The sequence below is a fragment of the Pelodiscus sinensis genome, chromosome 13 (genome assembly GCF_049634645.1).
Source record: "Pelodiscus sinensis isolate JC-2024 chromosome 13, ASM4963464v1, whole genome shotgun sequence".
In the NCBI taxonomy this organism is placed as follows: domain Eukaryota; kingdom Metazoa; phylum Chordata; order Testudines; family Trionychidae; genus Pelodiscus; species Pelodiscus sinensis.
Genome location: NC_134723.1, coordinates 7,841,733 through 7,868,443, shown reverse-complemented (window position 1 = coordinate 7,868,443; position 26,711 = coordinate 7,841,733). Strand labels below are relative to the sequence as shown.

At 43.0% G+C, this 26,711-nt stretch overlaps 1 long non-coding RNA gene across 2 annotated transcripts in view; it reads right to left on the bottom strand.

Annotated features, from left to right (window-relative positions):
* Nucleotides 1-273: 273 nt before the first annotated feature.
* The window catches only part of LOC142831275 (uncharacterized), an 83,402-nt gene continuing 56,964 nt past the window's right edge, over nucleotides 274-26,711 (bottom strand). The window contains exon 3 of one of the 2 annotated variants that reach the window (XR_012906983.1): nucleotides 274-485. This is a non-coding gene — a long non-coding RNA (uncharacterized LOC142831275). Of the gene's footprint in view, nucleotides 486-19,255; nucleotides 19,423-26,711 lie in introns of those variants that run through there. The other variant, XR_012906984.1, reaches the window with a different exon arrangement.

Genomic DNA, 26,711 nt, shown 5'->3' with positions numbered 1-26,711 from the left:
GTATGGAAGTAGGTTATTAATTTTCTTCCCATTACCACCCGGAATCTCCTTTTACTATTCACACCAATCTATCATCTGTTCCGCTTAGTCTATACCCATAAAAATAATTTCATGATTATATGAGTGAAAAATACCATCTTGTGATTTATAGTTGATCAGTAATCTAAAAGTAACACTTGAAATTAAATTTCTCAAATAAGCATTTAATTTAGATGTAACAAGACATTTATTGTGCAGTATGTTAATTAAATAACCATTGATAGCTAACATGGACCTAAAAGAATGGTTTTTTCCTATTTTAGTTACTCAAGTAAATGATACATTCATTCTTATTCATCTTTATAAGTTAGGTGTGGCAGGGGTAAAAATGCCTTGTTCTTACCCCCAAATTACCCTCCAAAACGTCTTTAAAAGAAAGGAAAGGATGAGGACATAGGACGTAGCCTGGTGATTCTCCAGTCTTCAGGCATCCTATGCCCCATCATCTATAAGTGGAGAAATATGTCTGTTACCTTGTACTATTAATAAACAATAATTTTTTTAATCATTTACACTTTAATCATTTACAGGACTCGCCAAGTGGCGGCAAGCCCCGCTCGCCAGCCATGCGGTTCTGTGCTCTGCACCGGCTCTTCCAGGTTGCCACGGGCGAGTAGATTACATTATTTGTTGAGCCCTGATCATTTACATACACAAAATACCTCGCACCAGCACAAAAGTTATGATATGAAAACTTAAGACATTTACCACACTTGCCCATATCTTCTTACACCAACGACTTTCACAAATCCCATGTGCGACAGGCCACCTGCTATCATGTTACTTCTGCTGTCTTAGGCCATGTCTATAGTATGTGGTCAATATTTCAGGGTTTGATTTAGCGGGTCTAGTAAAGCCCCGCTAATTCAAATTGAAAGGGCACCCTGCTCGGCGCTGGTGCTGTTGCTCCTCACAAGGAGTAAGGGAAGCCAATGGGAGCACTGCCTCCTGTTAACCTCCCACTCTGTGAGCGGTGATTTAAGATATGTCGACTCCAGCTATGTAATTTACATAGTTGGAGTTGCATATCTTAAGTTGACCTTTCCCTTTAGTGTAGACGTGCCCTCCGAGATGCCTGCCTTTCCATTTATTCCTCCCATTTCACAACACTACTGTCCCTTCTCCACCCCTGTTCCATCTTACTATTTCTTTCCAATTCTATTCATATATATGACTTTTTGTGTAGATGTATGGTAAAAGGCTGGTGTCCCTTAAAGAGTGCAGTACAGGTTGTGGTGAACATACAGTTATTGTACTTTTCCCATAATTCTTAACGGCCTCTGATGCCTTCCCCAGAGGGTAAGAACCACAATTGCCTATTATACAGCCTCCAAAACATCCAATTTCACCACTCAAAAAAAGTTCTATTATAAAGTTGGGAGGTTTGAATATAAAACACATTGGCATATTGAATAATTAAAGTGCTGGGATAGTACAATATAAACTGAATTGAATCCCCAAATAAACAACACTGGGACTACCTATTGGTGGCATAATTTATTTTCATATATAATTCATTAAAACTCTTATTTTGTAATTTAAATGGAGTCTGCCATGCAATTTAAAGCCTGCCACATGAGTGCTGCAGAATCCAGAGTCTTCACTACAGAATTTCAGTTCAACCTGTCACAGAGTGCACGGGGCCTTGAACGTAACGTGCACATCATACATTTCAGTAGTTATGTAATAAATTAATCAGCTATGAATAAACAGAAGGGAGAAACTTAAAAAAACCCAAGTGCATAAACAAGATATCGTTTCCAATCTGCTTAACTTTAGGTGACTTCAGTTCTCTGGTGCTTGGCACCAAAGTAGCATCTCATAGGGCTAGGCCTAAATAAGGAAGCCAAGCCCTGTAATGGCCTGTGGGTTCAATTGCTGGTCCCCTTCTCACTAATTCTGTGGCAACAGGGTTGGAAGTGTAACAGCGCACAATAGAATTCTCTGTTCCTTATTAAGCAACAACTTCATGACAGTTTCTCCCCTCCTTCCCTTTCCAGCGCTCTTGAGATTTAGGAAAATGTAATCAGATCATGGTACCCATAAGGAATTAGCAAATAAAAGATAGAGGATCTTCATAGCATTTCTAGCTATAACAATTATTTCCCTCATCCCCTGGAATTTCCTTCCATTTTCTGACCCATCCATGCTGACTGGTAGTGTTTCCAGACCAAAAACAAAAATAAATTGTGCTTCTCTTAATCAGCCTATCTTGGCCTGATTTTTTGATGGCACATTCACTGAGCATCAATCTAGTATGGATGTGATACTGGCATCACAGAAGGACTGTAGCAGAAGCAAACTGCAAAGGAGAATTCTTATCTAGGCACAGTGTCATTTCTCTCTTCCTCCATTCTTTGCTCTTTTATTTTTACCCACATGACTACAATGGGCCCAAACAAATATCACAAGCCAGAATAATTCTAAACTTTGGGAGAGATATAATCTATGTGAAGATTGAGATCCATGTTTTGCATTTGGTTAATCTCTTCATAAAGACTGAAAATAAAACAGAGAAATGCCATCACATTCCAAAATCATAATGTACATGAATTTTGTAGATCTTGGATATAAAAACCTTGCAAGAATGATTGTCAAGGAAATGATAAGTGGATGTCTGAATTGCAATCTACTATATATTTTACAGAGTTTGTCTGTTTGATCATGAACATCTTCTAACTGGTAAGAGCCCGGACAATTAATTTCAATAATCAGCTTCCTCTTATTGCAACATAAGGATTTGGTTGTACCAGGAAAATGAGATGTGCCTACAATGGGATTGCTCCTCATAAAACCAAAGAGAAAAAAACACAGAATCGCCAAATAAAGTACAGTCCTCAAAATTGACATAACTCAGCAAAAGTTGACAGATGGAACCAAGATGAGCCAGAAAAATAGCACGAACCTGCACTAGGATTGCTTCTCAATAAACCTTACAGAAAAGAGATAAAATGGAGAAATCTGGCATAGTGCTCTGTGTTGTCATGGCTAAATCAATCCTCAATGTTTGAAAAGTAGAAGAAAATGTTATTGGAAAGCAAATTGACCTTTTTTGTTAAAACATAGTAAATGATAATACAAGTTGTACCTCCCTAAACTGGTACTCTTGGTCCAGCAACAACCCTGGTGCTAGTCCAAAGAGCCCAGGGATAGGGAGATCTGACAGCAAGTTCAGGAGTGTGGCAGGAGGGTCCCTGACAGGGGGAGGGCTGGTGGCACAGTGGAGAGTTCCAGTCCCAGCTGCTGAGGAGCTCTGGCCACAGCCACGCAGTGGGGAGCTCCAGCCCCGGCCCCAGCCCCAGCAGAAGCAAGTCTGATGGCACAACAGGAGCTCTGGTTGCCAAGTCATGCTGGCCCTGGCTGTGCAGCGGGGACAGGACCTTCCTTAGGATTTATGGTGCCTTAGGCGGGATTATTAAACTGGTGCCCCTATGTCTGACTTGCTCTTCCACTCCTATCCCCTTCCCTTCCCTTCCCAGAGACCCCAGCAGCCAATCCCCTCCCTCAGACTGTGCTGCAGGCAGTGCATTCAGCCCTCTCTAGGACCCAGCCCTGCTGTTACATGTGTAACCCTTCTGCCGGGTAGGCCTGTCAGCAACCAGGGCCGGGTTCAATATCTAGGGCTATGTCTACACTGGAGGGTTATTGCGCAAGAATGGCTGCTCTTCCGGAAAACGTGCACACTGCCCATCTGCTCTTGCGCAAGAAGATGTACAGGACGGTGTGGTAAGAGAGGACTTCTTGTGCAAGAGCTATGCTCTTTTTTAACAGGTGTAAGCCCTCTTGCTCAGGAGTTCTTGCGCAAGAGGGCAGTTTGGACGCTCGGTAGGGATTTCTTGCTCAAGGAAGCTCTATGGCTAAAATGGCCATCAGAGCTTTCTTGAGCAAGAGAGCATCCACACTGCCATGGATGTTCTTTTGCAAAAGCACAGCTCGCACATGGCAGTGTGGAAGTTTTCTTGTGCAAGAGTTCTTGCGCAAGAACCCTTGCGCAAGAACAGCTGCGAGTGTAGACATAGCCTCAGGGTATGTCTATACAGCAACATTATTTCGAAATAATGTCGAAATAAGGTCAAGCTGAAGGACTTCTTGCTCTGACTCCTGTAACCCTCATTTTATGAGGAGTAAGGGAAGTCAGAGGAAGAGTGCTCTATTTTGAAATAAGTGCTGTGTAGACACTCCCAATTTCGAAATAAGCTATGCAATTGATGTAGCTCAATTTGTGTAGCTTATTTCAAGTTAAGCCCTACTGTGTAGATGCACCCTCACTCACATTCCAACGTATTATGTGTTGCCCCTGTGTGGGCAGAGTGCTGAGTCTGGAGATGATGGAAGGAGAAAGCTTGGCTTAAGGCTACATTCTGGTTCAAGAGTAGAGGAGTTTAGCTTACCACCTTCTCCACATACCTCATAACTGTTCTTTTAGCTCCCAGGCATTCCCGCTACATTGGCAGCAATAGCTGCTACTGTTTGGCCACAGTGTGAGTCTAGTGTTGAAAATTTTGGGGTTTGAATTATGATTTTCATAACGCTGCCACCATTTTCTTAGAAAATGCAAGGAGGGAAATGGTGATATTGAACAATTTGTATTTCAGCAAATGCTGAATGGAAAGTCACAGAATAAGAAAAAAGCACATCTCTAGCCTCAGAGTGTTTCCCCTGCTGAAGATTAAAGATTTCCTGCAAACAATGGAAAGGTAAGTGTGTACCAGTAAAAGTCACAAGGATCTTTTATAACAAAAAGTGTTAGATTGGTCACCACCAGTTTCCCCTATACATATATATGTAGTAGCAGATTTACCAGAATCATAGAATCATACAGCTAGAAGAGACCTCAGGAGGTCATCAAGTCCAGCCCCCTGCCCAAGGCAGAACCAATCCCAACTAAATCAACCCAGCCAGGGCTTTGTCAAGCCGAGGCTTAAAAACCTCTAGGGATGGAGATTCCACCCCCTCCCTAGGTAACCCATTCCACTGCTTAACCACCCTCCTAGTGAAAGCGGCGAGGAGTCCTGTGGCACCTTATAGACTAACTGAAGTGTAGGAGCATAAGCTTTCATGGGCAAAGACCCACTTCGTCACATGCATTTCCTAGTGAAATAGTTTTTCCTAATATCAACCTAGACCTCCCCCACTGTAACTTGAGACCATCGCTCCTTGTTTTGCCATCTGTCACTACTGTGAACAGCCTCTCTTCATCCTCTTTGGAACCTTCAGGAAGTTGAAGGCTGCTCTCAAATACCCCCTCATTCTTCTCTTCTGCAGACTAACCAAACCCAAATCCCTCAGGTTATGTCTACACTTGCACCCTAGTTCGAACTAGGGATGCAAATGTAGGCATTTGAAATAGTCAATGAAGCGGGGATTTAAATATCTCGTGCTTCATTAGCATGATCTCACCGGTGTATTAGGCCAATCAACAGCTGTTTTGAAAGTGAAAGTGTGCATTGGGATGCGTTAGTTCGAATGAAACCCCTTAGTTCAAACTAACATTACTCCTCATTTTTTGAGGAGTAACGTTAGTTCAAACCAAGGGGTTTCAGTCTTTTCTCATAGATCATGTGCTTCAGCCCCCTAATCATTTTGGTTGCCCTCCGCTGAACCCTCTCCAATGCATCCACATCCTTTATATAGTGGGGGGGGGAGGCATAATTGGACATAATACTCCAGATGTGGCCTCACCAAAGCCTAATAAAGGGGAATAATCACTTCTCTACATCTGCTGGCAATGCTTCTCCTAATAAAACCTAAGATGCCATTAGCTTTCTTGGCTACAAGGGCACGCTGCTGACTCATATCCAGCTTCTCATCCACTGTAATCCCCAGGTCCTTTTCTGTAGAATTGCTACTTAGCCATTTGGTTCCCAGCCTGTAACAATGCTTGGGATTCTTCTGTCCGAAGTACAGGACTCTGCACTTGTCCTTGTTGAACCTCATCAGATTTCTTTTTGCCCAATCCTCTAATCTGTCTAGGTCACTCTGGACCCTATCCCTGCCCTCCAGGGTATCTACCTTTCCCTCTAGCTTAGTGCCATCTGCAAACTTGCTGAGGGTGTAATCCATCCCTTCATCCAGGTCATTAATAAAGATAGTGAACAAAACGGGTCCTAGAACTGAACCTTAAGTCACTCTGCTAGAAACGGACCTCCAACCTGACATCGAGCCATTGATCACAACCCGTTGGGCCCAACATTCTAGCCAACTTTCTATCCATCTTACAGTCCATTTATCCAATCTATACTCCCTTTACTTGCTGGCAAGAATATTGTGGGAGACCATATCAAAAGCTTTGCTAAAGTCTTTGCTATCATATCCACTGACTTTCTCATATCCATAGGGCCAGTTACCTCATCATAGAAGCTAATCAGATTGGTCAGATGTGACTTGCCCTTTGTGGATCCATGTTAACTATTCCTGATCACTTTCCCCTCTTCCAAGTGCTTCAGAATAGATTCCTTGAGAATCGCCTCCATGATTTTTCTAGGGTTTGAGGTACAGCTGACTGGTCTGTAGTTCCCTGGATTGTCGTCCTTCCCTTTTTTAAAAATGGGCACTACATTTGCCTTTTTCCAATCATCTCGGATCTCTCCTGATCTCAATGAGTTTTCAAAGATAATGGCCAAAGGCTCTGCAATGACATTTGCCAACTCCCTCAGAACTCTCAGATGCATTAAATCCAGACGCATGGACTTGTGTATGTCTAGCTTTTCTGAATACTTCCTAACCTGTTCTTTCCCCACCAAAGGCTGTCCACCTCCTTCCCATACTGTGTTGCTTAGTGCATTAGTCTAGGAGCTGACCTTGTCTGTGAAGACTGAGGCAAAGAAAGCATTGAGTACTTCAGCTTTTCCCACATCATTGCTTGGGTCCTTAACTCAATTAAGGTTTGGCGGGAGAGGGGGGAGAAATTGGAAAATGAAAGGAAAAAGTACCTGCTTTATTTAAATAATTGTATTTTTCAGAAACATGATGTTATTTTTGTGAAATTAATTTTTAATTTGGATTTCTTAAACAAAATGTTAACATTTTTCTGTTTAACGTTTTTAGCAATTTTTTTAAAATGGGAAATCCATCAAGTGTATTTTTTTCTTCACCCTGTAAACTACAGGTTGGCCCTCCCTGGGATCCGGCACCCTTGGGCTTAGACAATCCTGAACAAGGGGATTTGCTGGACCATGGAATGTCCCCTATCATTGGCCTCCCAGCCCCTCCCTACCACTGCCCCTAGGCTCGGGCTCCAGCCCTAGACATGCTGCTGCTGGGCTCCAGAACCAGCCCCCCTGCTGCTAGCCCAGCTGGAGCTCCATAGAGCTGGAGCTCCCTGCTCAGGGCCGTCCTTAGGCATAGGCAGAATAGGCAGTTGCCTAGGGCACCAGTATTTCTGGGTCACCACTCTGCTGGGACAGACAGAAGCAGTGTAATCAGGGGCATGTGTAATCAGGGGCTAAACTACTGCTTGCTATCAGCCAGCTAAAAGGAGAGCTGCCCTGGGGGGTGGGTATGCTCACTCCAGTTGTTTAGCTCTGCAAGATAATTAACTGTTAACTGTTGATATGTAAATACAGCTCATGCCAGGAGAGGGGAAGGAATCCGAGGTGTGGTTATGTAAATCCAGTTCAGCCAGGGTGATGAAGGATCAGTGTGGGAATGGAATGTGGTGTATTGTAACTAATTTGGGGCTGTTGTGGGGGTCATAAATCATACTACCCCTAAATATGGGAACTGTAAAATATGACACCAGTGCTTGCAGGAGAGACACCATCACTGTAAGAGGTCTCAGATGAACAAGCCACCCCCCGCCAAAGTTGAGTGAACTGAGTTGGGGTGGAAAGGGCTTGAGGGCTGAGTCAGCCTGCTTCATGCTTGCCAGGTGGGAGCAGAAAGACTGGCTCAACCTACCCCTTTCCCCCTGATTTAAAGGACAGACCTAAAGCAGACTCCCTGAGGAGTCTTTTTGCTAGTCCAGTGGAAGCTGGAATCTTTTGCCAGCCTAGATGATGGCTAAAGAGTTGAAATCACTAAAGCTGTGTCTACACTGGCGCGCTCTTGCGTGAAAATGGCCACTCTTGCGCAAAGCATGCCGCCTGTCTACACTGGCTGCGCATTCTTGCACAAGTAAACTGATGTTGTACTGTAGAAAATCAGGGCTTCTTGCACGAGAACTCTGATGCTCCCTCTCAGGAAGAAGCCCTCTTGTGCAAGAGCTCTTCCAGAAGAGGCCAGTGTAGACAGGGAACATTAATTTCTTGTGCAAGAAGCTCTTACGGTTAAAATGGCCATCAGAGCTTTCTTGCGGAAGAGAACGTCTACACTGCCATGGATGCTCTTGCGCAAAAGCACATGGCAGTGTAGATGCTCTCTTGTGGAAGAGTTTTTTGCACAAGAACTCTTCCACAAAAGAGTTCTTGCGCAAGAAGCTGCCAATGTAGATGTAGCCTGAGTGTGGAGCTAGACTCCTGACAACCATTCCCCAGACTCATCAGCTTCCTTCAAAGAGCACCAAACAGAGACAGGACCTAAGGGTCTTCTCCATCTTCAGTGTGTGTGTGTGTGTATGTGTGTGTGTGTAAGAAAACCATGTTAAAATGCTATATTCACTGTTGTCCTGTTGCCAGTGCAACCTGAATTCTATCTCCTTTCCCTATGTATATGCATAATACAATCTTTAATTATATTCTCACTTTAATTTTTCCAAAGGATCTGTGCCTCATCCATGCCTGTACCTCTCCTAGGGTGGAATCTCATGAATCTCCCATTCTTGGACCAGATCCTCAGTGGGTTAATTTCCACCCACGTGCACATAGTACATTCGGTGAGTTCAGGTACCTGTTTCTTCCTTTCAACTGTGACCAGATATATATAGTGATAGAAATGTAGCCATGTTAGTCTGGTGTAGCTGAAACAAAATACAGGACTATGTAGCACTTTAAAGACTAACAAGATGGTTTACTAGATGATGAGCTTTCGTGGGCCAGACACACTTCCTCAGATCCACTATTTGATCTGAGGAAGTGGGTCTGGCCCACGAAAGCTCATCATCTAATAAACCATCTTGTTAGTCTTTAAAGTGCTACATAGTCCTGTATTTTGTTTCAGATATATATAAAAACTTAAAAAACAACAAATAAACTAGTAGCACCTTAAAGACTAAGAAAACATGTAGATGATCTCATGAGAGTCTCCATTCATCTGAAGAAATGGGTTGCACCCATAAAAGAGGTAGAAAGAAAACTAACAGTTGTGGCATTTGTCCCTTAATGACTTTTAACTGCCAGTGGCTGGGTGGCTGCCTGGAGCCATTTCCTCCCTGTTGCCTGTATTCCAGACCAATCCCATATGAACTAAAACCCAGTTTTCAAGCATAGGATACCCTGATAATCAGGCCAGCATGCAACAGAGCAGCCCCAAATCCATCAAGCAAGGCTATTGTGCAGTAGGGGCTCCTTACTATTAAGCAATTTTGTTAGAAAATATGGTAATAGATCAAAATGTCATGTAGAACAAGGAAAGGGATACATGGATCAGCATCTGACATTGTACAGTACAAGGAAAACAAGAGGCAGCTAGTATCTATTCAGATTTTTACATTCTTATGCTCTCAAAACTGAAAGGCTGGTAGCCGCTGCCTCACAGAAGTCTTCGTGTACTGAATCCCTCATGTTTGTCTCAAATGTATTTGTGTAGTTATATTGAGTTCTGAATTGTAGTCACTTCAGGGGATTTTAGACATATTAGGACACCAGGTGCAGGCATTGTCATGTTGGATTTGAAAAGAAACTGCATCTAGTGGTTGTATTTATTTTTGTTTGTTTGTATACTGAGGTACCACCCATGCAATTATGAATGCATGTATTTAATGTTTTATATGTGGCATCTTAAGACTGAAAACCTTAGATCCCACCATTACAAAATCACTTCATCTCCTGTAACTGAGTGATATTTTCTGTCCTTTACATTGCTTTAAATACTGTACATTTAGGACTGTTTATAAGCTATTTTAAAAGGTTGGCTATAAATTTCATTCACAGATAGTGTACATTTTAATTGTTCAACAAACTCAGATGAGAATATGAAAACATGATTATATATATTTTTTGTGAACACACATGCAAATTCTATTCAAATTGGCATAACAGTTGTTTGGAATTTAAAAAACAAAGCAAACAATCATCAACTGCAGTACATGAAATAAAAGTATTAGCATAATTTAGCCACAGGATGGCACTGCAGGATTTCATAATCAGCATGTCTTATGGTGAAAACATAGGCTGAAATAATGCTATAAAAATAAAAGGGGCATACCTGCCAGAGTCCAACAAGCACTGATTTTTATATATAAATTTGTATTGGCATCTTGGTGCCTTACGTCAGCACAATTAACTTTTGAAACAATGCACCAGCTTTTACAAATCAAACCCAGCAGCTTTATATATCCAGAGTTCTCACTGAGGGGAGTCTGAATGTCACAGTTATGGTGCTGACAGCAGTTTTGTCCCCTTCCAGGTCTTTCTGAGAGCTTGATTGCCCCTGAAGTATTCAGACTACTTGTACCCGATTCTACAATTCTCAGGCCTGTTTCTGAAAGTAATACTTTGTCTGTGCCAACTGCTTATTACCTTGCGGTTCCAATTGGATGCCTGTGTTTCTTTCATTCAGAAATCAGTGACCAGGGACATACCATGAAGAAATGCTCTCTTAAAACAAGTGGATTTATTAGCAATGGAAAAAAGCATTAGAGAAAATGATTAACACAGTCTACAAATGCCTCAGAGAGATAGCCATGTTAGTCTGTAACTTTTTTGTTAGTCTCTAAGGTGCCACCGGACTATTCATTGTTTTTAAAGTCTACAAATGGTTTGACTCATCTAATCTTATGCTTCACTACAAGCTAAATTAGATGGGCTTTGCTCTTGGTTGCAGGAACAAAACATACCCAATTTACATTCTTCTAGCAAGCCCAGAAGTTTCTGAGACCAAGCTCAGTCTCCCTTTCTTTCTTCTAGAAGATTTATTCCCCTGTGGGTTTCCTTTTCCTAGTGAAACTCCCTTTCTCCAAGTGCACCATCATCTCTGTGTGACCTGAGCTCAATTAACATACAGTTTAATGACTTTTCTTACAGAGTCTAAGTGTGACTCTTTTTCTAAACTGGTTTCTCTAAGACCATCTCTACACTACAAAAAGCATGTCAAACCAATTTACATCTGCATGTAGCCACCACAGTTATTAAATTGCTTGTGTGCACATTCCTAGAATTGGCAGTACATGTCCTCACCAGAAGGCTTATATCGATCATATTGTCAGTGCAAGGCATTATGGGATGGTTCCTGAAAGCCCACGACAGTTGATGTAAGCAATGCAGTTTCTACACTGACACTGCATCAACCCAATCACATGAAACACAACACTAGAGTGATGAGGGATGAGGCCTCACTAAATAGCAGGAGCCAAATTTAACTGAAGACATTTGCACAGTTTGGTTCATGGCAGGCAGCTTACATTGACCTTTGTACTCTAGACCAGGTCTGAGTCAATCAGTCAGGCTCACTGGTTGTTCAATTGTTTGTCACTTAGATCTATCCAGCCTTAGTGGCTTTAAATCACAAAGCCTTGTGACTGTGGAGGAGTGAGCTGAAATTCCAGCATGCTATCTGGGATACAAAATAATATTAATTATCAAGCAAGTGTGTATGCTTATCTCATGATTTAGAACATGTGTAGGTTTGAAATACTGAGACACCCACATCTGGGCAACAGAGCCAACCCAACTAGTGCCAGAAGCGAGAAAATATTTGTTCTGAATCCAAGGTCATTGCCATGGAGAAGTGTGTAAAATAATAATTTTGTCTGAACTTGGCACCACACTCCTAGATCATAGAAAGAAGAAATAACAACACACACACACACACACACACACACACACACACACACACACACACACAGTATCTCCCTGAGAATTTCTGAGATTATTAAAATGAATGTTAGCTGGGGACATACCAAGTCTCCATTTAGGTCAATGGTAAAAGCCTTACTGTGCTTACAGATGTACAGGATTTCGCTCTCTTTGTGTTATATGACTAGGATCACAGACTATGGGATGGATGGATGGATGGATGGATGGGCATCAGAAGATGCAGTGCTCAGATGTCATCCAAACCTGAGGCCCTTTCCCTCACAAAGGGTATGTCTAGACTACATGGCTCCGTCGATGGAGCCATGTAGATGAGTTTACTAGATATAGGAAGATGAAGTGGTGATTTAAATAATCGCTGCTTCATTTTTCATCAAAAGGGCTGCTGCACTGTGCCGATCAGCTGTTTGGCGGCACAGCGGGGCAGTCTGGACATGCCGCAGTCGACAGGGGAAGACTTTGTCAACTGTTCCGGTATGCCTGGTGAAATGAAGCAAAGTTTTTATTCTTCTACTTTAACCATAAACAGTTTCCTGATGGATGGTTCTAGGAAATCCACAGTCAGATAGTTCTGGATTAGGAGTGCATGTGCTTCCACATCAAAAATATCCCATGTATTGCAAGCATCAGAAAGGACATAAATGGGTATGATTTATAAAAGAGAACATGCTGTCAGGACCAATCTGCCCTAGATGTGGATGAGTGTACTGGGAGTTACACAATTCTCCCTCCTTCCATTTCATCCACAGCAAGACTCAGCCACAATTCTCAATCAGAGAAGCATTGAATTGTTTGTTTAAGAAGAGGGAGGTTACTGACTGACTCTGTCTCTGCACATTGGAAGGGAAGGTCTATGAAAAAGAGGACAGCAAAAGGCTTTCTTATCTATGAAGAGATGGCTGTTGAAAAAGAGGCAGGTCTTTGGGAAAGAGAGACACTTCACATCTCATGGTTAAAGGGAGATGAATTTATTATGTCTCAAACAATAAACTATGGGTTGATTCGTGTTTGGAAGACTGCTTAAGTTAAGCTCTAAGGCAGAGTGTGAAGAAAAACAACTATTTCAATATGAAACATTGGATTTTGGCATCTGAGTTCAACTGCAACATTCACACGGTTGAACACATCTGGAGCACAGATGCTTAATTTCATATCTGCTAGTTCTCCTGCAGAAGACAAATGTCCTTTGGAGTTCACCCATCACTGCTGCACTGGCAGACAGTAAGATAGCAGTATTAATCATCCTCCCCAATGAGATTTAAGTTTGAATCAGCATTATTGTTTTCACTTTTCTAGTCTCAACTGAGTCATTCTCATTATCCCGTGACCAATTTTCTGGCACTGGGCAGTGGATTGTTTGGGCTGCTCTAGAATGGTCACAGGTGGTGCAGTAATGCTGAGTGCCTGTATACATGTAGCATCTGCTGCAAGTTCTGTTCTCCTTACCTTTACTAAAATCCTTGGTCCCTGCTACACCTCTCCTCTAGTGTGGGAAAAGAGGAAACCTCAGATGATCCTTAATATTCAGGAGCATGATTGTTATTCACAACAGGAGAGGTCTTTTGATTGATGGTACCCCACTGAGAATGGATAAAGCAGCTGCAGAGATGGTAGCAGCAACCCCCTCCAACTCCAGGGCGGTCAATGAACCACAGCAACCTGGCATTGCAAGAGCAAGAACCACAGGACTGACTGCAGCCAACTTTCTCCTGTGTTATTTTTCTCTCTTTCATTTTGTTTGACATTTGTGAAGCAAAAGCGTTCTTACAGATGAGTGGACCATGGCAGCCGGCTGGCAAGATGAGGCTTCAGTGAGTGATAACACACACACCCGAATGTGTGAAATATTGAAACAGCAAAGGCTGTTACAAAGGGAAAATGTGTGAAAAATTGAAATGACAAAGGCTGCGTTAGCAGCTTGTCCCACAGTCACAGACAAACTGAAATGGCTGCTAGCAGTTTTTGGAGTCAGAAAGAGGTAACATGATGGAAAGCATGGCTGCTAAGTGACCCCTACCCCCATCTTCCCTCTCTCTAGAAGAGTCTTCAAAAAGGTACTCTGAATGGCCCAGTTTTCAGTAACTAAGGGGTGTCATAAATAGTAAAATATTTATGTGTGGCCAGATATTATGCCCTGCTTAGAAGTATTTGAACTTCTTTGAACTGTGTCAGCACATGTCCACATGATCATTCCACTGCTGTTTGCCATTTAGTATCTTTTAGTGAAAGCTCAAGGTTAAGATGCCCACTGTGTGAACTTTGTGATTATTTATATTCTAATTGATTCACACTAAAAACATATAATATTCCAAAAAAGACTGACAACAAAAAAGCATAAACAGAGGTTAGTGCAAGCAAGAAGTCAAGAGCTCTCAGGAGAACCATCTGCAAGGAGAGGATTAGCAAGACATGATTTTCTAAACTAGTCACTGCTTTTCGGAAGCCCAGTTTGAGTTACTTCAGGCCTGATTTTCAGAGCCATTGTGCACCTATAGTTCCACTGAAGTACTATAGGAAGTGCAGGTCCCCAGTACTTCCAAGAACTTCCTGAGACTATTTTGTCTCCAAGTGGGCAGACAAAATTCAGTGAGTATTGCAGAAAGTTTGACTCGGGACCAGCATTTGCTCAAATCAAAATTTTGCCCTCACTTTCAATAAGTGTGAATTTCTATCTCACCAGTTAGAACACTTGTAAATCTTGGGTACTATGGGTCGTGATTTATAGTTTGGAACGCTGGGAAATACCAATTAATAGTGCTAAAAATGGAGAATATTTTAATAGAATCATAAGTGAAATTATTGAAGATCTCATTATTGGGCTTCTTTTGGTTGACCATGCAAAGCCTGCCAGAGGTACATGATGCCCTGCTTGCCCATTTAAAATTAAAATAGTAACCAAGTGAGGAATATATTCTACCTCCTCCTCCTCCGAAACTATCCTTTGGGCTGGAAGAGGGCAGTAGCAGTGATTTCAACTGAGCACCTACCCACTTACCCATCCGGTCTAAATATGACTAGAAAGACAAGCATGAAGCTGACTCAGAAGATTAAAAGACAGGATTATGTGTCAGTGAGATAGAGGACAGCCCCCTGTTCTAGTCCTATCCTCTTTCAACAGCTAACTTACTTCCTAGAGACTTTAACTAAAGATGCATTTCCCATCCCCTAAATCCACTTGGTAGTAAGAGAGGGACAATTGAGTTATGTCAAAGGCTTATTTCTAAATTCATCTAACAAATGCTGGAGGATAAAATTGGATTTAATAAGCAAAACATCCAGCTTCAATGTATTAATGTAGCTTGCTCTGTTTCTTTTCCTACTACCCATTACCCCCTCCCCTCCTATCCATGATAAAGGGAAAAAATACTGAATTACACAAATGATTCCATTCCATATTTCCACTGACAGGAGAGGGGGAATAAAAGGAAGCCAAATCCCTGTTTTTCACTGAAGTGGTGTATTTCCATTTATCATTATGTGACTCAATATGCACAGTTTCTGTTGCTAACCACTGTGGATATAGGGGTTTCACCAATAAATCTTTTCACATGTGAAGTTTTGTGGCGATTTGTCACATTCAAAAGACATCTTCCGTGCACAGAAATTCAAAGCTTCACTTTCTGACTGACAAATAGCCCCCATGCCCTGGCTGAGGCAGAGAAGCTGTGAGATCAACTCAAATAGAATTATTTGTAAAATGTCACATCTTGCCCCAAACTGTTAAAGAAAAAACTTCTGAGTTGCAAAATTGTGAAGTGGATAAAGCTGCATCTAGTAGAATATTAAGAGTTAGATGCTGGTAGTAGGAGGGGAAATTTTAGTGGTTTATTCTATTAACATCACCAACTGTTTGGTTTGTGCCGATGGACACACCTTCAATTCAGTTCTGTTTGTCCTCAATCCATTTAACTTAGGAGATCACAGTTCTAGTATTGGCTCTGCTAGTAGTCAGCGGTGTGACCTTGGGCAAACCATTCAACTTAGTACTCATGCATGCCCACCCACCTTTTGTCTGTTTCATCTATTCAGTAGGACTGGTCCAAAAAGGACAGTATTTTCTTTAATAACAGTGTTTCCTTCAAAATATCATTTTTCTACAAGAATTTTGGATTTTCTTTCTCTCCCACTTTGTGTATGTGTGTGTGTGTGTGTGCATGCACCAAGGAGGTTGAGATGAGGAAATAAAGGGAAGGAAACAAGCTCTCAAACTCATTGACTCTTTCCAGAAATTACTGGCAAAATGTCAGCTGAAAGAATTTTTGAAGAAAGTACCATATTGGTTGGAAAGTCAATTTTCAAACAACTTTCCCCTTTAGACTGTACAAATTGATTAGGTCACAAAATACCTCAAAGGTCATGGGAGCAGGGGGAGTGGTTCCTAGTGTGTGTAGACACACTAATGTTCGTATGCTAAAAACACTCCCATAGCGGGGATAGCACAGCCAGTGGTGACATCGGGTAGCTGCATGGAGTATTTTCCCAGAGGTTCAGGCGAGTTTGTATTCAGCCATAGCAGCACAGGCAGTGGTGAGTGGCAGAGCAAGCTAGCCGTGCTGAGTCCAAACCTACTGAACCCCACTGGCCAGCCTTTGGCTCCAGTTGCCCTTACCCTGGCAAAGGTCATATCTTTAGCATGGCAGCATCGTGTGAGCTAGCCTGAGAATATCAGTACAAGCTGGGAATCACAGCCCTAGCGGAAAGTGTAAGAGAAGTTTTTCTTCAGGAATGTAAATAGCACAACGAGACCCCGGTTGTAGCTGAGGCCTATGGGGCAGTAAAATACAAAAACAGAAGCATATGGTAAATATGCACAGCTTGCCCTTCATCTGGAGAGTCACCAGTATGACAGATCTCATCTGGAATCAAGTATCAGAGGGGTAGCTATGTTAGTCTGAATCTGCATAAATGAGAAGTCCTGTGGCACCTTATAGACTAACAAATTTGTTGGAGCATAAGCTTTTGTGGGCAAAGACCCACTTCGTCAGATGCTTTCCCCACAAAAGCTTATGCTCCAACGTATCTGTTAGCCTATAAGGTGCCACAGGACTTCTCGTTGCTCATCTGGAATGGCATCCATTAGGTATTGTGCTACTGATTACATATGGAAGAACGTGCTCTGAAATTGTGCTGCTGGGCAGGATCAAACCAGAATCGAGCTAATACTTCTAACGTCATGTGGGGGGGGGGAGGCGGGGTGTTATGTGGGAGGAAGAGATCAAGTTCTATTAACAGGCCACCCACAATGCATAGTTGACTAACTGGTAATGTCAGTGTTGTTGGGTTTTTTTGTTTGTTTGTTAATGGAATGAACTATTTTGCCTCAAAATTACACCGAGGTTAATGTAATGAATTGAGGCATACAAGGTATACAGATAATAAAATGAAAAAAAAGATATTGTAGAATGCCAGCTGTGATCCTGAACAGTGCAGAATAACTATTGTGCATGAGTCCTTGGATTTAATAACATATTAATGAATAAAACTATAAATGAAATAAATGTCACTGAACTACTACCCAAGGAACTGTAGGCCCTGTGGCTTCTGTCAGACAACACAGTTCTAATATTCTTACTGATACATTAGGGCCTCAGCCTCGTGGAAATGTTTTAAATTCCTTTGGCTGAAATCCTAGTCCTATTGTGTGCCAATGAGAGTTGTTCCTACTGAATTCAACAGAGATCATTTTATCTCATGATCTTAAATTGCCTTTTTTTCTGATTCGGAATAAAAACCCCAGAAGAAACACTTACCAGAAAAAAATTAACTTTGGAGCTATTGTATGTAAGATTACGAGTGGATTTGTTTCTTTTAGGCTATTGTTAGGTATGGACGTTGTGAAAAATAAGTTTTATACCAGGAAGCTAGCTTCAGCCTTAATTATGGATAGGCCACCACTGCTCCATAATGATCTTTTTAGGCTTTTGTGTTTTTTACAAAGACAACATTTCCTCTGTTTATCAAACCCTCTCTCCTCTTCTTCTTCTATTTCAGGATTTTTTTTCTACTGTCACTGTCATGGGGCTTGCTCCACTCACCACTGGAACGTCCACTTGTGTTTCCTCTGGGAATTAGCTCAACATTGGTCCGATGCCACTTCTTACAGTTTTTCAGACCCTTGTCCCAATGTCTCATTCTTCAGCCTCTTTCTCACACTCCATCAGCTGCAGCACTTCCTCTTTATAGCTTGGCTGTCTGGCCAGATCATTGCAGTCCCCCTGCCCCTTTCCAGGTATCAAAGTCTCTCTAAACACAGTGGCCTCAAATGATCTTCAGAGTCTACTTCTCTGTCCATGCTTTTCCCCCAGTTGCTTGTAGGGGAACCTAGGCCTGCCCTCTCCACTGGCTTACCGCCTAGGGGTCCTATAATAAAGGCTTTTCTCCAGTTTATATTCCCATTCTGTGATTACCAGAGTTGACTAGATTCAGGGCAGTACTGTACGTGCCATGCTGCACTATGGCTAGTCAATTCCAGTAATCACAGAATGGTGACGCAAATTGAAGAAAAAGCTTTATTGAGGTTTTTATAACATACTCATCACCATGGCATCTGAAGTTATTTTTTTCAATTAAAAAAATCTAAAATTAGCGATCTTCCAGAATATTTAATCATAAAAAGGAATGAAACTACAGAATTCTTAAGTTTCATCCAATTTTTTGTGTAAAAGACAGGCAGTTTTCCTAGTCTGTTGAAAAGATTGTGTGACAGGTAAAAACAGCATACCTCCTCTCTATTTTACAAAGTCACTGGATTTGAGCTGATCTAGTTTCATTGTTGCTCAATATTTCCTCTTTCAGAGGGGTTTTCCTGGGGAGATGTCCAAAGTACACTTCCAATTGAACAATTATTTAAAATAATGTATTTTATGGAGTGGGGAGTTGAAAGAAGAAAAGACAACAGGTTAGCCAGAACATACACAAGTTTTCACACACATTCTCACTTTCGGACGGGGCAAATGGGTAAAAACATGGCTGTGACTGAGGACAGCCAAAAAAGGAAGATTGACCAAAATGAAGGGTGTTTCCGAAGAAATGAGCAATATCTCCCATAAAAAGCTGATTACAAATAGTAAACAGTCCTAAATAAATAAATGAATAAATGTGTACAATTAAGAAAGGAGAGGAAAATCATAAATGTTCCTCCCCATGGTCAGTAACACCCATTTCTGCACAATCCCTGTGTATTTTCTTAGCTATACAGAGCCCTGCTAGTATATCTGTCAAGTTCACCGGAGGTGGACTCCATTGTCAGAAGGGCAGAACAGCCTTTTAATTCTACAGGACAGAGATGCACAACTCACCTTGTCACATTAAATACATGGAAACCTCAGCTGCATGCTGGATGCGTAAGTGACAGGTGAAGAGAGCCTTACGGCTTCGAGTGTTCTGCCTGACCGTGGATGTGATGCTCAGTGCTGAATCTAGAGGAAGATAGTAACTGCCTTGTCTTGCCAAGCAGAAGTACAGTGAACAGTGCCTGGAGTGAGGAAAGAGCAGATAGAGAAGAAAAGCAATAAAGGGAGGAAAATAACATTTTCTAAAGAAGATAATGTCTTCCCATTTTGACCCAACAAAATTCAATTTGTTTCATTCATGTAATGATTCTTAAAAAAGAGGACAATGGCAAATGTGAGTGACCTGGATAATCTGTATTTCTTTGCTTTCTCCTCTTTTGTCTTTCTCCTCCTACTATACGGCTGTGACTAGACTGGCCAGTTTTTCCAGAAAATCAGCTGCTTTTCCAGAAAAACTTGCCAGCTGTCTACACTGGCCGCTTGAATTTCCGCAAAAGCCCTGACGTCCTACTGTAAGAAATCAGTGCTTCTTGAGGAAATACTATACTACTCCCGTTCAGGCAAAAGTCCTTTTGCGCAAAATTTTTGTGCAAAAGGGCCAGTGTAGTTTTGTTTTCTGCAAAAAAGCCCCGATTGTGAAAATGGCGATCAGGGGTTTTTTGTGGAAAAGTGCATCTAGATTGGCATGGACGCTTTTCCGCAAAAAGTGCTTTTGTGGAAAAGCATCCGTGCCAATCTAGACACTCTTTTCTGAAAATGCTTTTAATGGAAAACTTTTCCATTAAAAGCATTTCTGGAAAATCATGCCAGTCTAGAAACAGCCTACATGTTTTGTACACACATGAGGCAGCCTGAAAATATTGCTCCCAGTTTGAGCACTCTTCCCAGTGAAGGCTGGGGAATGGATAAACATTTTCTAATAAGAAACAGCTGTTTAGGTATGTGTTCTGAACAAGTATATGCATCAAATGATCAAGGGATAATGCAGAGCATAGTCACACCTTGTATATTGTGTGTGTCTTTACTTCGATTTCTGGATTTGAGTGCCAGCATAGGAAAAACAAGTGCAGGTTGGATCTCCATGGTCTGGCACGAATGGGACCTGGCAAGTCCAGAACAAGGGAATTTGCTCGACTAGGGGAGGTTTCCTGTCACTGGCCGCCCAGCACCTGCTGGCTCCACTTCTGGCCTCAGCCAGCTCTCACAGCCTAAAGCCTACCTTGCTGCCAGCCCTGGCTGGACCCTTCAGCCCCTACTACTGACAACTGTGCTGCCTGGCTCCCTTGCCACAGTGTTCCCCGTGCTGTTGGAACCCCCTGCCGCAGGGCTCCCAACTGTGCCGTGCGACTCCCTGCACTGCCTGAGCACCTGCCACGCTCCTGGCTCCACCACCAGAGCTCTTTGTGCCCCCTGAGCTGCCTGCTGTGGGGCTTTTGGCTGCGCTGGCAGAGCCCCTAAGCAGGACTCCTTATCCCACCAGATCCCCCTGCCACAAGGCTCCTGGCCGCATGGCGCGACTCCCCATACCTCCTGAACCCTGTGGTGCTGTGCTCCACACCTTGCCTGAGCCCACCACTGGCCTCCCTGCCCCAGGCTCTCTGGAGTTACGTTAGGCTTCTAAATCCATTCCTGGCTCCTAACTGACAACTTTTGTTTAGGTGACTACCCCAAATACTCATGTTCCACATTCCATTTATTCTAGAAAGCAGTAGTACAAAACAGAAGACCAGGGGACTGGCTTGTCAGAAGAAATGGTAACTCCCATTCCATTTCTGAAATGAAGCTAGCAAAAGGAAATGTTCGTATCTGCAGCATCACTATGCAGAGCAGCTCGTCCATGATGCAAAAAATCAGAGCAAGACTAAGCAATCAGACTTACTAAAATAACATCATTGTTTAATTTTTGAGTTGCGTGAGTCAAAGGCAGATGCGGCAGGTTTGTAAAATTGTTGGCAGTGTCCCGAATTGGTCTAAGTCCCTCCCCCACATACACCAATCTAAGGCTCTGGGCAGCGGCAGATATAGGGCAGGGCAAACTGGACTGCTGCCCCGGGGCCCACGCTTCAATGGGCCCCATGCCAGCACCGGGGGTGGACTGGCCTGGCAGAATACCAGGAATTTCACAATGGGCCATCCGCCGAAGGGCTGGCTGGTGGCTGCTAGAGGAGGAGGGGAATTATGATGGGGCGCCGCAGCCCTGCACTTTAAATTCCCCGGCGCCGGCCAGTACGGTCCATGTGGGGCCGAGGGAGCGCATGCGCGGGGTGCTGAAATGCCGCACAACAGCTGAGAGGGGAGACGCCCGGGCGTGGCATGATGTTACAGCCCGGGACTTTAAAACTGCACAGCCCAGCATTGCATCACTTGGTTCAGCACGTGGTCTGGAGCCTGGGCCAGGGTCACAGCCACCCTGCAAACTGGAAGGCAGAAGGTGGATGGAAGAGGAAGGGGCTTGGGCTGAGGGGAGGAGGGGGGCAGGTCAGGAGAAGAAAGGGGATGGCACCAAGGGACAGCATGGAGGAGAGAGAAATGCCAGGGGGCCAAGTGGAGACAATGAGGAAAAGGGCAGAAGGGGAGGTGTCGGTGGGAGGGGGGACAGGATGATGCCGGGAGAGGAGAGGGTAAGGGCATTGGGGGCTAAAGGTGGGAGGGGGAGGTACTGGGAGAAGGCTTGAAAGGAGGGGTGGCATGAGAAAGGTGGGGATGGAGCAAGGCATGTGTGAGAGCACGGGCATGAGGGGAATGGGGGCAGAGGGTCGTGAGGGGGTGGGCATCAAGGAAAAAGAGGGCAAAGGGTGCAGGGGCAGCGAGGGAAGGGGGAGGGTGCAGGAGTAGGGAACATGCAGGTGCCAGGGGATTCTGGGAGTGAAGCAGAAGGGCAGACACCTGCAGGGGAGGGACCAGCACCAGAGGAGAGAGGCAGGGCAGGTGTGTAGAGGGAGGTGTTAGGAGAGGGGATGATGAGGGTAGCTCACAGGATCAAAGTGGGGCTACTAGAGGAATGGGCACAGGGGGATGCCTTTTTTCTATTTTTTCTCCAAAGGGTAGTCCCACAAAATTGTGCTGCCCTGGACCCCACAAAACTCTCATCCACCCCGGCTCTGGGACTGAGTATGGGTGGGGGAGGGGTGCAGGTTCTGGGAGAGAGTTTGGAGGTGTGAGAGGGGGAGGGAGATGAACAAGAGGTGGAAGAGGGGGTGAGTGGTGCAGTGCTTATTTGGGGTAGCTCCTGTAAAGTGACCCACCCTCCCCCCCCCCCCGGCACTGTCTCCTGGGGAAGAAGGAGAAATTTCTGCACATTGAAGCTTGTGGGTACTGTCCTTTCATCTCCCGTTGGTCTCAGAGATGCTCAGGGTGCGGGCAGCACAGAAACACACAAACGTACCACCCCAGAGGCCAAGGTGTAGCTTAGGTCCCATTATTCTTCCAGGAGTACGGTGGGGGCTACTGGACTCTTTTCAATCACTCAGGGGCAGCAGGCTGAGCCAGGGAATACGCTGGAGAAGGCATATGGGGAGCAACAGGTGGAACCAGGGGAGAAACCTGGCTCTGAACTTTGTTGGGGCAGGGTCCTTGAGCTAGGAATATCCAGGAACCACAGACCCGTATAACTTGCTGACCCTGGCCAAGTGGGAATTTTTGTCTCTAGGTTTTTTCAGCACTAAAAATGGTGTGCTTAAATTCTTCGAATTCAGTAGTGTCATACCATTTATTTTCAGGTTAGAGCTTAGCTCAGTAGTCTTTTTGACTTGGGACAAACAAACAAACAAACAAATAAAAAGCCACCCCACCTGGGACTGAATCCAAAACCCAAGGGTTTCAGTCCTGGGTAGTGGTCTCAGGTCACAGGCCTCCTGCCTGCGGCTGCAATCCTTGGGCTTCAAATTTGGCACCCTTACTCAGAATAGTGGGACTCAGGCAGGCTCAAACTTCAGTCCCCTCCTGGGGTTGTGTAGTAATTTTTGTATCAGAAGTGGGTCACGGTGCAATGAAGTTTGAATATCGCTGCATTAGTACAATACTTCAGGCAAAAAAAAGAGGCTTTTTCCTCTTGATGTGGAAATGTAATAGGCCATAAGGAACTAAATAAAAGAGTGAGAAACAGATGCCACAAATAAAATCAAGGTGGTGTTTTTGTAACTGCCGAGACTTGGACACAGGGTCTATAAATAAACCTTCTGAGCCACTGTAACAACTATGGTCTTATGGAAGCTGTTGGGCAAAATAATCTTTAGCCTGGCCTGGAACGATTAGACTCAGACATAATTTGAATCTGTAAAACTGAATCTACATTAGAGACTTCAAGTATTTGCAAAACCTACTCAAACATCTGAAACACCCTGTCCACACACAGATGAGTACTCCCAAAGGGTACGTCTAGACTTCAAGCCTCTTTCGAAAGAGATAGTCTTGACAGCAACAACACTTTTGAAAAAGCGATACACTTTTTTGAAAGAGAGCAGCCAGGAAATCTGGATTTCAAAAAAGCCCTGTTTGCGTTCAAGAGCTCTTTCGAAAAAAAGCATTCTTCCTCTTAAAATAAGGTTTACCACTGTCGAAAAAACCATTGCATTCTTTCAATTTAATTTCGAAAGAATGTGATGGCAGTATAAACACAGGTGAAGTTTTTTCAAAAAAAGGCCACTTTTTTCAAAAAAACTCTGTAGTCTAGACATACCCAAAGATTCAGAAGTGAACTGAGTGTGGATACCCATGCACAAGCTGAGACAAAATTCTGAAAGATGTTTTACCTGAACAGTTTCAGTGATGGTAGCATAGCTGGGTAGCATGGGCCGTGTAGCCACATTGGTCCACTTAGTCCTTCAGCATAAGTCCACAATATTGTGGATAAATAAGAAGAACAGTGGAGTTCCCAGTTTTACAAGTGGCATTCCTGTATTTCCCATCTCCACCTACCTCTGTTTCTTGTTAAATTACTGTTTTTTGATAAGCAGATAGTACCTCCCATGCTCCCAATTCCTTTCTTGTTTTGGAATTTGGGTGTTTTGTTTCTGTGTTGTTGTTTGCTTTTCAATGCAACATGACCTATCTTTTCCTTGCGAAACACAATGTCTCCCATTATAAATTAACATGCTAGCTTAAGTAAAATTTCATACTGTATTTGTATCAAACCTTTCCAGCTCTGATTATAACTCCCACAAACTCCCACTTCAAAGAGCTTTGCCAGAAAGTGCTCAAGAGATACTCAATACTAAGGCACTGCAGCAACCAGAAGTGCTGCTCCACATAGATACTTTAACAAGGTTTGTACAAATCAAGGCGGACACTGTGGATACAAATGTTTCAGGAGGAAATGATTCTATAACCAGTTTAAAAACTTTAAAATCTGGACTCCTCAGACTTCTGTATAAGTGAGCCCTAAGAACCAGGCTGTCTTATGGCTGCTTATTTACTAATGAACAGTTTTGACAAGCAACTGGTCAGCAATTTGAATAGCTTTTTCTTGGATCATAAAAATGTTAGAATTGGGATTTACTACAATAGGCCTAACTAAAATAAGATGTTCAGAACCAAATACATTGAACCAGCTGATTCATGGGAAAATTGGATTCCAATATTATCATAGTCACACTGGTCATTTGACAATGGTAAATAATGATGGAAAGATAGTCTTTCTTCTAACAGCGACTAAGCAACATCTTTAGAAAAAGTCAACATTAACCATAAACCAGCTCTCTGCTTTGCCATAGAACTTCTGCCTAAATTCTTGTTCAATCCTCTTCCCCTCCTCACCCTCCACCACCAACAGGCTTTCTGCAACAGATTGAAAAAGACTGTACATATCCTCAAGGCTCTGGGATTAGAATAAAGTTTGGGAGGTGTGACTGACAGTCCCTGCCTATTCCTTCTCACCCCGTGCAGTTGCAATGGAATTAAGCTAGCAAACAAAAGATAAAGCCAAGAGGAAAAGTCCTCTGTGATTTGTACCATTAACGATTACATGATTAAATTATGTCAGAGTCATATCTTTTGTTTGGCATATTACAGTGAAACTAAAGCATTGACTATGCTATAGTGTATGTTGGCATAATTTATGTCACTTTGGGGTGTGAATAAACCACCTTCCTGAGCGACATAAGTGACACTGACATATGCACCGGTGTGGACAGCATTATGGCAGTGGGGGCTGCATTAATTAAGCATGCAAAAGAGCTCTCTGCCATCATAGAATCATGGGATTGGAGGAACCTCAGGAGATAATCAAGTCAAGCCCTCTGCCCCAACTAAATCAGGACCAACCCCAACTAAATCATCCCAGCCTGGGCTTTGTCAAACTGGGACTTAAAAGCCTCTAGGGATGGAGATTCTACCATATTCATAGGGAACCCATCCCAGTGCTTCACCACCCACCTAGTGAATATATATTTTTCTAATATTCAACCTAGACCTTCCCCACTTCAGCTTAAGACAATTGCTTCTTGTTCTGCCATCCGTCACTACTGAGAACAGCCTCTCAGTTCCATTCTCTTTGGAACTCCCCTTCAGGTATTTAAAGGCTGCTATCAAATCCCTCCCACTCACTCATTTTGAGAGGCTACATTAAAGAGCTCACAGCATTTCAGCTGTGTTGCTATAAGGCCTATAGTGACGAGGAGTCCTGTGGCACCTTATAGACTAACTGAAGTTAGTTTTCAGTTAGTCTATAAGGTGCCACAGGACTCCTCGTCGCTTTTGCAGATTCAGACTAACACGGCTACCCCTCTGATACTTAAGGCCTATAGTGTAGCTCTACCCTGTGTGTATGAGGTTAAAATGTAACAAACATATTACAACAACAAAAAAAACAGTTGATACTGTATCTGGATCATCCACAGAACTGTTCATATGTGTCAAAGTAGAAGAAATCTATAGATTATTGGAAGAATATATCATGCCTCCTCCTCACATGTCCCGGAGGAATGAGAAGAACACAAATTTTGTATTTTGAGCCATAAACACATCCATAAGGCTTTAGGAATGCCGTGAGTTTTCACAACTCACTAACATGACATTCAAACTACACAAAAGTTACAATTTTGGCTTGTCCACATTTCCAAAAACATTTGGAAAGTAAGAAGTCTGAGTCCCCATCATAAACTGCTGTATAAAGCTACAATGCCTTTTTAAAAGAGTAACAACATTTCCATACATATAACAATGCATACAACTATGAATAGTCTAGCAGCAAACCTACAGCCACCAGTGGGAATGTGAAGGGAGGGTCACGCTGTCACGGATTGCCCAAGCACTTGAATAGAAAGTCTGATCCAAACTCCACTGAGTTGAAAGGAAGTCTTTTCTGTGTCTTCAGTAAGTTCAGGATCAGACCTAAGCACTTCTCCATCTGCTTTTTCACAGGAGCTATTAAGGAGCAGACAGGGATGAAATCTTGGTGGGGCATCAGCCACACACTTGTGCACATATCTCCTCAACAGTATTCAGCCCTGCAAAGACTATTATATATTCCCCT